The sequence below is a fragment of the Lepidochelys olivacea genome, assembly GCF_965140295.1.
Source record: "Lepidochelys olivacea isolate rLepOli2 genome assembly, chromosome: 16".
In the NCBI taxonomy this organism is placed as follows: domain Eukaryota; kingdom Metazoa; phylum Chordata; order Testudines; family Cheloniidae; genus Lepidochelys; species Lepidochelys olivacea.
Genome location: NC_140426.1, coordinates 20,965,588 through 20,982,550, shown reverse-complemented (window position 1 = coordinate 20,982,550; position 16,963 = coordinate 20,965,588).

Genomic DNA, 16,963 nt, shown 5'->3' with positions numbered 1-16,963 from the left:
TCAGTATAGCTGGCTCTTGGTTGAGACATATCCGATAGCTGCCCCCAGAGTTCAGAGTGAGTCTGCACTCAGGGGTGTAGCTAAAGGGAGGTCTGAGATTGGCATGAGCCCCACTGCTTCATGAGTTCAGAGCCAAGAAAAGTCCAAATTCAGAGCCTAACAGGGGCCAAATTACCAGTGCTGGGAAAGGATTGAATGGTTTGGGAAGAAAGGTGATAAAATTCCCTGGCTTCCCCTCTGTGATTTTGAGTTCATTAGAACCTGAAACCAGAATGAAACACCATGGGATGCAAACCCCATGTGAACAGAAACCAAATGGAAGTTCACATAGACACCCTGCAAACTAGAGCCGCTAACTCTCGCACAGCTCCAAGCAGAGCAAGTGGTGGGAGTCCGGCCACACTTTGTAGCGCTCCTTCACCAGAACAGCTCGCAGTGGGGATGCTGAATGATTCCCTGCAGCTCTAATCATTAACTTCAGTCAGGCCGGATGAAGCAAACCCAATTATAACGAACTCTGTATGATGCTCGGTGTTCTCAGGATAATGCCAATTAATGTGTGTGCATACGCACAAGAGCTGGTTGTTCACTGCCTTATACTGTGCAGCTCATACATCTTCAGTGCAGGTGCACAGACATTTTACTATGCAACTGCTCTGGCTGCAATGCAAAGCTGCACTCTTTCTACTCAATAAGCAATGAGGCCTGTGAGCTAAGATTGGTAAGGGATGGAGTGCCTCCTTGCTCCTTCAAAAACTGACACACTTGAGTGGGATCAGGCACCAGACTGGAACTAAAGAAACCTGGATTCTATTCCCAGCTAAGCCCTTGACCTGTTCTGTGAGCTTGAGAAGTCATCACATCTCTCTGTGCCTTTGTTTCTCCTTTGTCTGTCTTATCTATCGATTACACGGTTGGCTGAATATTTTCCATCAAAATGTGTGTTTGTTTTTTTAACATAAAGTAGCTTTTTTGGACAAAATGGAACTTTTTTGGAGAAAAATTGGACCAAACTTTTTTGGATTTTTCATTAAAAATCGAACATTTTTGGATTTTGGCAACTGCAGACTGATTCCTCTTCTCACCCCCCAAGTTTTCGAACTGAATATTTTTTGCTCACTGGTCACTGGAAACTGAAACATTCAGGTTTTGAGTCTCTTGACAACCCCCAAACAATTCAAAGAAAAATCTTCAACAAAAATGAAAAACCCCAAACCATTGATGTAAAAATTTTTTGTAGGGTAAAGAGAAAGACACCCGAGAAGTATTAGTACTTCTATTGTAAGCTCTGCAGGGAAGGAATGCTCTCTCAGTATGAGGTAACATAGCACCTAGCAAAATGGGACCCTGATCTCAGTTGGAGCTCCTAGGCACTACTGTAATAAAATATGCATATGTGAATGAGAATACTCAGAGGTCTTTGTCCAGGCCCTGTATATACTGGGTCTTTGGGCCATTACTATAATGCAAATAACAGGTAGAAGCACTGCTTCTGCTGATCCCAGTCTTACCAACCCCAAACAACCCCTTGGGAGGTATCCCATGATAGGGATCATGTGTGATATTTTAATTAGATGGGGATCATGTGTGATATTTTAATTAGATTAGCACAATCTACCAGCCTTGCAGACTCAACAGGTGGGAGCAAAGAGCAGTCACTGTGCATTTGGCAATGGCTTATGGGTGGCCATGGACATTAGCACCTGTTGTACTGACAGAGGGGACATTGGCCAGGGATACAAAAGCATTATACACAGCTCAAGCAGGTGGGTCCTCTCTGGAATAGCTTCCTCCTCATGATGGTTGCTCTGTAAGAGTGAAATTCATCCCTGTGCAGGGGGCCAGTAAAAGACCTATGCAGCAGAGGTCTGCTCAGGCCTAAACCTGAGTGGATCGCAGCCAGTCCTGACCCTGACCCGAGTTCCAGCGTGTGAAGTTGTTTCTATGCACGACCCAACCTCCTCCCCAAACATACATGCTTCAAAATAAGGGCTTAGCTACACAAACAGTTAGTTCATGGCAAGCTGGCGTGTGAATCTACTCCACAATGGGCTGCCATAGATAACTATCCATGCGCATCCTTCTGATGTGTGCACTGACAGTTCATTCATGTGCTTGATTTAGTCCAGTTTCAAAAAGGACTAGATCAAAGTGCATTAATGAACAGTTAATGCGTGCATCAGCAGTCTCCACACAGATGGAAAGGCCTGGTCTACACTAGGAAATTAGGTCGGGATAAAAAAAAAATCCACACCTCCGAGCGATGTAGTTTAACTGACCTAGCCCCCAATGTAGACAGTGCTAGGCTGATGGGAGAACTCTTCCATTGACAAAGCTATTGCCTCTCCATGTAGGTGTCATCTTCACTGAAGTGCTACAGAGGTGCGGCTCTGCCACTGCAGTGTTTTAAGTGTAGACAAGGCCCGAGTCCACAGCAGGATATTGCAGGGATGGGGGAGGTTCACCCCTCCACCCCCGCTGTCCGAATCCGAATCCTTCTGCTTTGCCACGCACATTGAGAAATGCAACACACTTATGATAGCTACAGTGAGCTTATAATGATGGGGGTGGAAGAGTCACCCTTGTTAGCTGTGCCATCTTTAAGGGGTTACTCACAATGTGATGCTATTGTCTTCTTAGCTTCCAACTCCAAGAAGAAAGCCCCTCTCCCAAGCCCATCATAGCTATGATGAGCAGAATTCTTATCCTTTGGGAACAGCAATGTGGAATAAAAGAAAAGAAAACACAATATGTCCTGATCATAATCATCTCAGCATGTTTTTTCTTGTTCAACTTTATAATTACCCTGGTTAAAAAAAAAGGAAGAGGTTGAAGAGTCCTGGAATTCATGAAAAATTGAGATTCATTTAATATTCAACAGCAAAGTTAACGTTCAACTGAAATATTAAACCATGACTGTGGCTTTTAATAATATCATTTCTTAAGGTAAACCAGGGGATCATGAGGTGTCCATCTTCTTGCAATAATTAAGTAATCCAAAAAGTCTTTACTGATCCATGACAAATATTATTTTTGTCCTGTGGGCGAGTTGGACTGGACAGGAAAAGTTATTACATCCCTCTTAACAGAAAACAAACTGCAGTAATTAATTTAAAAAACTATTTTATAAAATGTAATATAAGAAAACAATAGCGGTCGCAGTTGATGGCTTGAGGACAGTCCTCCTCTGGTCAACTGTCCTTCTAGCCACACAGAAGTTCCTCTCACTGCTGTGGGCAGGAATACATAGGTCACGCCTAGCCAACTTGGTCAATTTAGGCTACCCAGCAATGTGTTCCTTCCACCAGTTCAACACATCCCTGTTCATTTTCTGCTCTGGCCTTCTGTGCTGTATACTGCTGCAGGTCACCATCTAACCCTCCATCATCACGTAGAGTGCCCCATTCATCAAAGTCAGGCAGTGCTTTTTTGGCAGCTGTTGGTAGATGGTCAATGACGTTGCTTTGCTTTACGGGGTCTGCTCTGCCTCCTTTGAAGTTTTTCATTAGCCCGAGCACTTCAGAGCAAACTTCCTTCACCTTCATGCTTGGACAGCATTTAGAACTGATTAAATTGAGGCCAGAGAAATAGTGCTATCCCGTGTAAGTCAGGCATTCCCACTTTTTTACAAGCCATTCATTGTGTGGTTGCTTGACAACTGCCTGCACTGGAGTATCTGAAGAAAGAAGCTGACAATGTCAGTTAAGTTTCTCCAACCATAGTATTAGTAAGTTCAGTGGTGGATACTTGTCTCCCTCCAGTTCCCTCTGAGCTTCATAAAAATGGCTGGAGGAATTACGCCAAACACTGTAGCATATCAGGGTGATGTTTTCCAACCTGTAGCTCTCCCCGCACCCTTCTGGGTTTTTTGTGCAGCTCGTGTAAATCTCCTGAACTGAATTCAGTGCCAGATACACAGGGCTGAACCTGGTTTCTGCCATTTGCACCACAGGTTTCGACAACTGTGATGCAAGGCCAGATTGTTTGATGAAATACGTGAAAGACTTATTATGTATAGTCTCCACAACATTGGGAGTTTTGCGAGCTAATTCTGTTGTATCAAGTCCATGTAGAAGAACAGTATTAGATACATGGTCTGACAATTTAGACATCTATAGAGCCTTATAGCAAAGACTATATTAGCTGCCGATCTGTCATCCACACTACTTTATTTAAATTAGTTGCAACAAACCCAAGTGTATTCACCAGCACCTTTAAAAGCTCATGCCTAATGTTTTTGCCAGTTTTTGCTTCTTCCAAAGGAACCACAGTGGTAGCTAAGATTCTGGCTCTATGTTTAAAAGCTTGGTGTGACGTAATAGCAAGTCACTGTCATATAGAGCATTTTATGGTAGCTGTCTGTCCACATATCAGTTGTCATCACCCCCACAAGCTCATCTTTCAGTACATCATCAAGCTGAGGAATTAGTTCTTGTCTTTTCTGTTCAACTAGATCACACCACCTCCTTGAAACTGTACTTGGGTGTGGTAACACACTACTTGCTGGTACTCGATCGTAGGTAGCACCCGCATTAATCAGCTCTTGCGAAAAAGTTATATGAAGCCCTTTCCAGAGACAATCTTAAAAGGACAAACATCTTTGCAACAGAGACTCACACGTTTGTCTGTCATTGGATTGTTTTATCTGCAGGTATGGTTTTTTTCAGTCTGCACAATAGAAATCACGCACAACTGAGTTGGCTCAACTACTACAGAGCAAATACATCCTTTTCCAGCGTGCTATTGCAGTGATGAATTTCCCATCTTTATGCTGCCATATTTACGTAATGTTTTGCATTGCACACAGCCACATGGACTTTTATCACTGAATACAACGTCATCAATTTTCCAAACAAATGGATTTAGACTTACCCTTTCCAGAAATTGAAATATCCACGGCTAGACATTCTCCTATTGACAATTTCCTTTTAACAGCATCAGCCTTCATACATTTCATACAGAGAATCTCTGTGTCTTAGATATGTAGATTTTTCAGTAAACTAACCCACAATCCAAATTGCAGCAAACATATCTCACTCACTGCGTTTTTAAGGGCAACACCTCACTCACATGGGATGCGTAACAGACAGGCAAAAAAGGAATTTGGACGAGGTCTTTAGGACCCATATGGCTGTGCACGCAGTAGAAAAAACATGAAAATGTACAGAAGGACTTGCTGGTTTACAGTTACAAACAATAGAACCATAGTCAGCCTCAGCCTCAGCACACTCAGGACTTATCTACATGAGCATTTAGTTTGCAGCAAGCTGCGGTGTGAATCTACTGCACTCGCCTGCCGTGGACTAATTGTGCACCCTGATGTTGCCAGTAACATGTGCATGAACTGTTCCTTAATGGGCTTTCCTCTAGTTGTCTTGTTTCCAGTGGGACTAGATCAAAGCGCACGTCACTGACATCAATAGGGTGCACATGCACAAGGACAGTTAGTCCACACCAGGCTAGTGCAGAGAAGCTTCATACCCCAGCTTGTTGCAATCTAAATGTGCGTGTAGACAAACCTTGAGTGATAAGAGACTACCTGACACAAGCCAAGCCTGAATGCGTGCGAGGTATATTACCCTGACTCAAACCGGCTACTTGTGGTTGGGTCCGGATCAGGTTGCAAGCCTCTGCTGGGCGGTACTTAAGTCCCACTTAAGATCTATGTTGATGACTTGTCTTATGTGTAGGACGACCAGATAGCAAGTGTGAAAAAGCAGGACTTTTTTTTTCAGGGGACAGTGTGTATGTGTGTGTGGGGGGGTATAGTTGCATATATAAGACAAAACGCCTCATATTGGGACATCTGGTCACCCTACTTACGTGGTGCCTTTTTCTTGTCCCGGCCCCATGCTTGGGAGTGAACTTCACTATCAACAGCACAATGTCACCTAGCTCTTCTCTATCGTCAGTTCTGTGGCTGTCAACTGGCAGAACTGCCTGGTATAGTCCAACAGCACAGCCTTGCAGAGAGAGAACTTTCTCACAAGCTTTAAAGGCGGGCAGGTTTAAAACCAAGCAGAGTCTCCTTCCCACAGGAACAAATGTCCCCTTCTGAGCTAAAACAAAGCCAGCCTTTCTGAGTGGGTATGAAGCACAGCCTTCACAGAGGCTCCTGATGAGAGCTGGGCACAGAATGGAAAACTGTTTTTGTGAAGCCATTGATTGATGCTAACTAGTCATTTGATTTCACCCTTGCTCCCCGTTTGTGTTTCCATGAACATATATGTACGATTTTAGTCACACAAGCATTTGGGAACGAGCTTTTATTTACATGATTGTGGTTACTGGAATATTAATTAGTGTTATCGGAGGTAGACTAGTGTATTCAGAGAGGGAAGATAGTTTTACGGTTAAGTCACTTGTCCAGAATTCAGGAGATCCAGGTTCAGTTCCCAATTCTGCCACATATTCCCTGTGTAAGCTTGGGTGGGCTGCTAAATCTCTGGGTGCCTTGGTTCCTCATTGGAACCAAATCCTTGCTCCCACCCTTTCTCTGTTTTTAAGACTGTAAAGTCCTTGGGCCAGTGACTGTCTCCTACTATATGTCTATTCATTGCTAAGCACAGTGGGGGCCCTGATATCAGTTAGGGCTACTGCATATTTCAACAATATCTGCAAGTCAATGAGCATACTCAAGTGTCTTTGCCCAGCTCTGCTATATATGGACTTCTCAAGGCCCCTTCCAGCCCTCTATTTCTATCTCTATTTCTATATTCATACAATTATTTGGTAGAAATATGAGAAGAGCAAACCAAATGCAAAATCTATTTTAAAATCTGAGGTCCATGTATATAGACAAATATAATGCTATGGGGTTTTTTTTGAATGAAAGGGAAATGTTTTTAATGTCCAAGAATGTCCTCGGTGTGTACACATGTGTCTGTCTGCTCGGTCTCTGTCTTTTTCTAAAACACTCCTTCCCCACTTTTCTTGAGTGAGCCAGTGCTCCAACAATTTCATCAGGTGCTGCGGCTGTTTAAAAACATTAGATCATCCAGTCAAGGAACAGATACCACCCCATGTGGTTTAGGTGACCAATCAGACAGACCAAATTCTGAACAGCCACAGTTCCCAAGGAGCACATGCTGCGGGCCCTCACTCATGAACTTATGGGGCAATTATGAATATAGAAGAAATTAATAAAAATCAGGGACTGATTCATAGACAGTGTGTCGGGTCGGGGAGGGGGGAGGCTAATCCTAGTGAATACATTGGCTACTCCTTTCAGTGAGAAACAAATAACGTCATCAATTTTAAGGCTAGATGGGATGATTAGATTATTTAGTCTGCATAACACAGCCCATAGAATCTCATCCAGTTAATCCTGTACTTAACCCAATAACATGCGTTTGACCAAAGCATCTCTTCCAGAAAGACATCTAGTCTTGATATGAAGACAATAAGAGAGAGACAATCCATGGTACCTCATGTTAGTTTGTGTCAATGCTTAATCACCCTCACCGTTAAACATGTGTACTTAATTTCTTTATTGAATTTGTCTGGTTGTCTGCTACCAGCCACTGCTTTTTGTTCTGGCTTTTCCTTTAGTAGCCAGTGTTTTCTCCATCTACTGCTTGCTTGTTGCTAACTTCTGTTCTCCCCCACTTTGATTCTCAGGTAACTTCATACCTGATGGAATCTTCTCCAGGAACTCTACCACATTTCACCTCTTCTTGAAAAAAGGATAGTTTTATTTCAAACTAACATCCTCTCCGCTGGTTCTACACCCCACAGCTGAAGCCTCAGGGCAAACTCAGTCCTAGTGTGAGTGGAAGCAACTCCAATGAAGTCAGTGGAGTTTCCATGGATCACACTAGGTCTGAACTTTGGCCTCTACACTTGAGCCCACAACCTTGAAGGAAGAGGCAAAAGCATTACAGAAACAAGCACTCAGAGACGCTGCTCACTCTGGGAGGTCTGTTTCCTGCAAAGATGCCAAAACATCCCTATAATTGCAAATCATTTTTGCAGTGCTCGGAGTATAAAAGATGTTTAAGATGTCATCAGTGATTGATATATTTGCGAATTGCTACTTTCACTTGGGCTGGTAGCTGGAGCATTTTATTGCTTGTATTATTTTAGGTTATTTTGTGAGTGACATATTTATGGCAGTGCTCCTTTAATCTTCATTAGCTAGTCCCGGGAGATAAGTGGTAGAAAAAGCCATGCTGAGCTGATCATTAATGGGCAGAGAATTCCGAGGAAGAGAAAAACTTCTGGACGGAGCTGCAGGTTCAAGGGTGGGGAAGACAGGAAGATTATGATGGGATTGGACGGATCAAGGGACATAACTGCCTGCTGGTTTGTCTCTCTAAAAGGAATGTTTGGGACTTAAAAGGCTTTAAAGATTAAGGTCTTGTTCTTCTCTCACAGACACCAGTGCACAGTAAATCAGCAGTAGTTGCAGCAGGGTAAAGTTTCTCTGAGTGGAAAATCAGGTCCTTGAGAGTTAAAAGGAAGAGGCCCAATTTGCTAAACTGCTGAGTAGCTCCTGCTTCTGAGTAGGATCTGAAGGATTGAAATCAAAGGGGCTTAGGCACCTAACTCCTATGAATTATCTGGACCTTAGACATTGGAAGGATCAAGGCTAAGGTTATGGTTACACATTGAGCTAGGGATGTGATTCCCAGCTAGGAGACACATTCATGCTAGCTCTGATCGAGCTAGTGTACTAGAGATAGAGCGTAGTCACAACAGAGTGACTGGCAGCGGGGCTAGCTGCCCCACGAATATACCTGTCTGAGACCCTAGGTGCCATGGCTAGGCTCAGTTTTTAGCATGCTAACTCAGTCAGCGCGTGAGTCTCACACACACACCCCCAGCTTGAAATGAAGACATCCCTAAGGTCTTTCGCCTGTTCCATTGACTTTAATAGAGAAAGGAAAGTATCCTAAAGAATAGCTCACAGGAGGTTGGGTGATCTTGTCATAGAGCAGGTCACTAGGGAGTCATGGTCCCTAACCCTGCCAATGCCTCACCATATGGCCTGGGCAAGTCATTTCACCCCTCTGATGCCTCAGTTTCCCCATCTGTAAAGTGAGAATATTAACATTTTCCTCAGAGTAGTGTTGAGGTTTGGATAAGTGTTTGTGAAGGGCTTTGAGACACAGCTGCTACTAGAAGGGTAAAGTCTTGTTCAAGACTGGAAGTGCCAACACTGGGGAATATTTAACAACATTTACTTGAGGGGCTTGTTCTGGGAAGAGCTGGTCAACATTTTTTCAAAGTTGCAAATTTTGATAAAAGTTTGAAAGTGGAAGTTTCTAAATATGAAATTTTGAAATCCAGGAACAATTTCATTTGTTTTGTGAAAAGAATTCCCGCCTTTTCTTTAATAGAGCTAATTGATATTTTTTGAATTTTTAAATTTTTCAAAAAGGCAAAGATATTCAAAAAAAGTAGTTACACATTTTGGTCCCCATCACCCCCACCTTTTTCATCTTAGACCAGAAATAATTCCTGGATATTTTATTGCTCACTCCACACTCCTTATATGTTCATCCAGTCTCTTCTCCTCCTCTATCCCTCCATCTCTCAATTGTCCTCACTTAGGACCCTCCAGTTACTCCAGGATAAACCATACATAAGAGTCACTTCACAGTTTGTACAGTTAATCATGTGAGTCTTTGCAGGATCATGGCCTTGCTCTTTAAGGCATCTGCACATGATTTGGCTGAACATCACAGAGTGCTTGGTAACCCAGTTTGGTGGACTCACCCTAATATCTAGTGGACCTTGCTGTGCACTAATTAAACTACTCTGGAATCACTGGTTGTGCCTGTAGGAGACATGCAGGAGTCACTTTAATAAAGGGTTTCAGGGGTAGGCGGAGATGGGTTTGCAGAATTAGGCATGAGAAATTTGCTAATCAGAATAGTGACCCGTGCCTCCCTTTCACAAACCGCATCAAAATCCACGCTAATTAAGAATCCAGCTATCTTTACTCCAGCTTGGGGACTACGTCAGGGCTACTTTCATGTACTCTCCATCCAGTTTAGAATGAACAATCAGCCCGCAGATAACAGAGGTGCCACAGAAATCCCTACCATGATGGCTAAACAGCAGCCTTGTACCGAAAGCCACTTTAGACTGCACAACCAAGCAAAACGCTCAGCATGAAATAAATAAAAAGCAGGAAATGTTCTGCCCTCATGGAGGACTGCCGTGCAATGGGCTCATTAGTGAGAAGTGCACTGAGCTAATTTGTTAATTTCTCCAGTTGCTGTTTCAAGAGAATTGCAAGTTTCTAACATTGCCTATGGAAAAAAAGAGAGAGAATTAAAATGCCAAAGTGCGCAAAGACTAATGAAGTGCTGTAATTCGTTGTGCGATTTCCGCCCCCCCCCCCCGCCCCAACATTTCTTTAAGCTGCCAGTGAGAGTTTCATTGTTTCAGAATAACTAGATCTGGCACAAATACACAAGAGGGAGGGGGAAGAGTTGCCACAGCAATTAAAATCGATTTCCTAGCTCAGCTCAAGTTCCACACATTGGCACCTGGGTGGGCCCTTGGTGGATGAGAGCTTAACAACATTGCTCTTAAAAAACCATTGAACTAGAACTCAAGAGAAGGGGATTCAATTCTCAGCTTTGGCCCAAACTGCCTATGTGACCTTGAGTAAATCCCTTAATCTCTTTGCCTGTCAGTTTTTCATGATAAAACCTATGCCTGTCTTGGCTATTTTGCTTGTAAGCGCATCAGATTAAGCACTGTCTGCACAATGCCTCCTTAATTATTATTTGTGGTGTGGGCAGCACCTGAAAGCCCCAGTTAGGGTACCACTGGGCTCGGCGCTGTCCAGGCATGTAACAAAAACATCATTCCTGCCCCACAGAGCTTAAAATCTACCAAGTGCCATGGGGGCTGTAGTAGGGAAACCATTTGCCTGGCTCTCTCCTGAGGCCAGAGGTGTTTCCACAGTGGCCCTCCATCTGTCCCCTCTCTTCAGGGCCCCTTAGAAATGCCATACAGTCTCGCCCAGGGAAATTATCAGCCCCCCCCTTGAAACTGGGTCAGTAACCCAAAAGTAATTCAAAATAGTCCTCAGTGTCCCAGACACAAGGTCCATCATAGCAATTCCATAGTTCAGACCCATCTCCAATGCTGCTGTGCTGGCCTGGCCTGGCCTGGCCTCCCTCTATCATCAGGAGCCCTGTTCTGAGAGGGAAGACGGCATATATATTGCTCTCCTTCTGAGAGCTCCTCCTGATTGGCTGGGAGAGAGGAGCCCTGCCCCACCCTGCACGACAGAGCTCCCAATCCCAGGCCCTTAAAGTAAGTGTCCTGAGATCTTCCCATCCCACTGCAAACTCCCCGGGACCACTTCCTGTCTTTCTTTTCAGCCAGTTCCCAACCCTGCAACAGGGTCTTCTGGCTTCCCCTAGGCTTGAAAGGCCCATACTCCTCATTACAAGGACCTAGTCATGGTTGGTCCAAGGTCCTGTTTGTTCTCTATCAGTACTGAAGATCCCATTGCATCTTTGTAAGGGAAGTGGCTTGCCCTATTGTCCCTGGTGAAAATATTTCTCTGCCCCCCACTGGAGCGCAGCACATTGTGTGCCCGTTGTCATCTTGGCTGTACCTCAGCTCCCCAGTGCTGGCTGCATTCCAGCCTAGATTCATAGATTCCAAGGCCAGAAGTGACCATTGTGATAATCTAGTCTGACCTTCTGTGTAACACAGGCCATAGGACTTCCCTGAATTGAGCAGCAGGTGAAGGGATTCATATGTGCTTAGTTATACCAATGGTGTGTTACATCTATGCCACTTTTGGTATGAAAGAGCATCTTTAAAGGGAGGAGGGAAGGTAAGATTGCAGGCTTGCGAGTCAGCAGACTACATTCTATTTCCAGCTGAGCCCCAGAGGGCCAGATTTTCAAAGGTGGTTAGGCTCCTGAAGATGCAGATAGATGATAGCGGGATTTTCAAAAACACCAGGGGCTTGAAACCAATGAAAGTTGGGAGCCTAAATACATCTGAGACTCTGGGCCTAGGTGCCTTCGTAATTAACCACTGGAACAATTTGCCAAGGGTTGTAGTGGATTCTCTATCACTGGCAATTTTAAAATCACAATGGGATGGTTTTTTTTCAAAAAGATCTGCTCTAGAAATTATTTTGGGGAAGTTCTATGGTCTGTGTAATACAGGAAGTCAGATTTAGCATCAAAATCATTAAAGTTTGAGATCTATGAATGTGCCAGCATGTTTGCTTTCAGAATCAATGTTCATCTGGCAGATGGTGAGAAGGCATTTGCTTTTCTTTCTGTTTGCAAAAAGAAATAGATTTGCAAGCATAAAAAAGATTACATATCTGGGAAGCAAGAAAATTATTTTTCATTGTTGGCACATTGGCCATGCTTTCTGGGCCCACTCTTGCTAGGATGCAAACAGATTTCAGATCCCATATAGACAGGTAACTCCCAAATTTACCAACTCAACTGTTGTATATCAACATAGTTACACAGCTTCGCTGACTTCACGTCAGTGGAGCTATACTGATTTATATTAGCTGGAGTTCAAGTGAATGGAATGACACCAATTTATACCCGCCTACTCCCTGTTAGTTAAAATGCCTTTGTGTGCCCTGTAATTCTTGGTGTCCCGTGAGACTTTCTCAGAGGGCCAGCTTTTCACAGCTCCTGTGCATGGGGCTTTCTTGTAAGAAAGTAGCCACCTTTATGTTAACCACGTTGGGCTGCTAGAAAAAATAAAAAGACCCTGGCTACCCTCCCAGTTAGCATCACTTCAACAGAACTCTCTGTCCCAGAGAAACAACAGTTACTTACACCTTTGCCTGATTTCTTACACACATTGGGCCACTAATAAGCTACAAACAAGATATAACGAAGCCTGTCATGCCCGTTAAAGCATCCACTGCTGCAGCCACCCCTGCCAGCACTCCATAGGTCGACAATAGACTTTTTCAGTCCTTTTGTACAAGCCCAGCATGAAGGAACTCCAGGATCCCTTTATAAACAATGGGGCAAATTCTTCACTGAGTTATCCTCGGTGCAGTTCCATTGGCTTCACGGGAATAGCACAGGATGTAAGCCAATGCAGAACCCGGCACAGCATGTTGAGAGCCAGTGGAATTACACCAGCAGAAGCTGTGGCCCATTATCTTTCTAGAAATACCTACAAGGCACAGCATATGTATCATTTAAACACACAGCCCAGCAGGATAATAGCGCAAGATTTGCAACAGATCTGGTTGCAGACCCTCGGCAGGGTCATAAGTCTGCTACCCATCATTGGGATTGACTTTATCTGCCAACAACAAACAACAATAACATAGTGTCCCATCTAAATCTTGGTTGCTCCTTGGGTTCTGAGCTCATAGCAAGCAGCTCAACCTCTACCCTCTAGGTCCAGTAGCGGATTAATGATTTTGCCGCCTCCTAGGCCCTGAAATAATTGCTGCCCCCATATGAACTTGGTTTTAGTTTTTTTACAAATTCGCGCCGTCATTGGTGGTTTCAATCCGTGCTATGATTGGTAGAATCACGGCGTCCATAGACACCGACTCCGTGGGTGCCCCCGCCACCCCAGCTCACCTCTGCTCTACTCCAACTCCGCCTCCTTCCCTGAGCGCGCCGCCGAGTCCTGCTTCTCCCCACTCCCTGCCAGCGCTTGTGCGCGAAATAGCTTCGTGTGGCTGGGGGGGGGAGGGGGAATGAGGGGAGGAACGCCATGTGCTTAGGGGTGGGGCCGGGGTGGGGATTTGGGGAAGGGGACCAATAGGGGCAGGGAGGGGGCGGAGTTGGGGCAGGGATTTTGGGGAAGGGGTGGAGTGGGGGTGGGGCCGGGCGGGGGGCACGAGCACCCACCAGTGCCGGGGGAAGTTGGCGCCTCTGGCTGCTATTATAAATTTGCCGCCCCTGCAAATTTGCCACCCTAGGCCTAGGCCTTGTTGGCCTAGGCAATAATACACCACTATCTAGGTCACCACCCTCAACTCTAGTCCCTGCTCTGAACTGTGCTTCCTTCCTTCCTTTGTGTTCTCTCCAGGCTTGCTATTATTGGGGGGTTGTGGGGTGGGGTGTTACAAGGAGTTAGTTAAAAGCAATGTGCTGTCAGCCCAGAAGCATCAGAGCTGCCTAACCTGCAATTCTCTCCAGACTGGTGCTATGATTGGGGTTCTGCAGATTAATGAGGAAGATTTCAAGACAATGAAATTTCACAGCAAACGGAGCCCAGGCCACCTGTTTGAGGCAAGAGGGCTCTCCAAAGTGAAAAAGAGAAGCAGGATTTTTAAAGCGTGCAGCTCTCTTTGATATGTGACTCCCTTCCCCGTACAACTAACACTCTTAACGTTTAATGATCCTTCCTGTCATCACTGCCTGATCAAACACAACTGATAAATGGGGAGCTGGCACTTTAAGGTTTTGCAGCTCCAGGAAAGAGCTTGTTGCTATGGTGATGCTATTTCTTTACCTCTTTTTTTTTTTTTTTTTGACTTGGGGATGAACAGGCAGAGTTAAGCAGGCTGCCCGCAGAATTTATTAGCTCCAAAACGGGCCAGAGCTCAGGAATACATCAGAAATATTGCCATTCAGCGCAGCCTGAGCTGGTCCTAATATACAAGCATGCACTCACAAGCCATTTGTGTAAATCAGTCTATGGGCAAAGACTTTGGTAGTGTCTAACTCCAAAGCATTTCGCTTGACTGGACAGATCCATAGCGGTTCCCTTATGGAAAAGTCCTAACGGATTTAATAGACTGTGATGAGTGAGATAGAAAAAAGCCTAGATAGGAAGCGAGAGAGAGAGAGAGAATTTTTAAACCATCCTGTACAATTCAATAGCAGGATATAATTGTGTAAGATGGCTTAAAGCTGGATAGCTGGGGCATCATTCTCTATGCTGTTCCATAGGCTTCGTAAGAGCCATTTCTACAGATGATTTCTGATTGACCCTGTTGATTTCACCCCTGTGCAGTTAGAATCATAGAATATCAGGGTTGGAAGGGACCCCAGAAGGTCATCTAGTCCAACCCCCTGCTCGAAGCAGGACCAATTCCCAGTTAAATCATCCCAGCCAGGGCTTTGTCAAGCCTGACCTTAAAATGTTCTACAGACATTTCTCATCAGGTGATCTGATATCTAATGGCATCCCATCAAACACATTGTTTCCTGTGACTTTGAAATTGAAGGCGAGAGGGAGAGCCAGCAGTGCAGGTGCCACTCCCTACTCCTATACAGAAGACAGGGGAGAGGATGCTGTCTCTGTGGCACAGTTCGCATGCTCCCCCACTTGCATGTGGCAGAAGGCCAGGGCTCAGGGGGGTTGATACAGGATGGGCAGATGCAAAGGAGAAGCTGGCCATCCCTGGATCTTTCCCTAGTCATCCAGCAGACCTGGTGGATTTTCTAGCAGGAGTTACTGATGCACAGCCCTCTGAGGCTGCTGCTGAGCAGCTTGAGGAGGATGGAGGTGCTGGCTCAGCTACTCCCATCATGTCTCTTGTACAAGTCATGTTGTCAGGCCTGGAGGTGCAGTTATCTCTTCATGGTGTTTCCAGCCAACCTGAATCTGGCGTACTCTCTTTCTTCTGAAAACTCAGGTTTAAGGGCCCACAGCTTTGCCCGCTTCCTGGAACCCAAAAGCTCAAACTCCACCCCCTGCAGGAGATATTTCTGGGAAAAGCGGTGAAGAGAATTCGGCTGAGTTTGCAGACCCCATCCCACTCGTTCTTCCACAGTGCTCTAGCCCCCGGGGACCAGAGTATGTTTCACTCAGATTTAATCTGAAAACAGTCTCAAAGTTCCAGAAAGATCTCATGCTTTAAAAGTATTAGCAGAGAGCCAGGTGGGAAGAACAATCAAAAGAGAAGGTCCCGTTAGTTAATTTACAGGTTTAGTTAATCAAATCAAAATGGGGAGGGGAGCATTAATGTCATAAAATGTGTTGGCTTGACCTTTTTAGATATGAGAGAGACGAGGTAGGTGAAGTAATATCTTCTATTGGACCAACTTTGGCTGGTGGAAGGTACAGGCTTTCGAGCTTCATAGAGCTCCACTTCCTTCATTTTCAGATCTTGGGGAAAGGGGTGGGAAGCTTTTTGAGTGGGATTGTGAGGAATCAGCAGCTGATTAGCAGCAGGCCAGTCCTTCACTTCTAATGGAACCTGCTGATTTATATTAATTTGATTGACTTTATTTGAGTCTCATTGACTTGGACTAAATCCCACTGAGCTCCATAATGCCTACGCTGCTCTGAACAAAGCTTAGTGGTTTACGTGGCATGTAAATGAATTGCTTGTCATTGAGTTGAATTGAATTTGGCCTATTGGATTCAGTAAACTGGTTTAATTTAATGGAGCGCAGGGAAGTACATTGTCCCCAATTTCTTTAACTGGAAAACACTAACTACAAAGGGATATCTATACTTGGGAGGGAAATCCTTTTTGAAAATGGGAGGATTTTAATGGATTCAATGGAAATTGATGGGCAACAATAAATGTCACATGATTGATCAGAAATGCACTGAAATGTACATAGCAGAATGCACTGACTTGTGATTATCGTATTGCTATAACATTATTGGAAGAATTGGTGGTAGGTATAAAACTTTAGGAGACTGAGTATAAAACAGCTGACATTTATATTGCTAGGCAGCTGGGCTCAGATCCCTATGTATGCCACTTGATGTATGCTGCCTTCGTCTCCTCTCCCCATTTGTCTCTTGCAGCCACTTGTTGGCTTTTGTCATATGTTAAGAATATAAGTTCCTCAGTGCAGTGCCTGTCAATAGGGGCACTGGTGCCTGCATGGACCCTCTAGCTGATACCACAATACAAATAAAATAACGTGTCTCGATGGTGACACGTAACATGAACTACATTTAAATAACAATAACTACAACACTCATCCACCACCGTTCATCTGAAGGTCTCAACGTGCTTTGCAAACACTGAGCTAAATCTCTCAATGCCCCCAAAATGCTTCACTCCCGAAGTGCA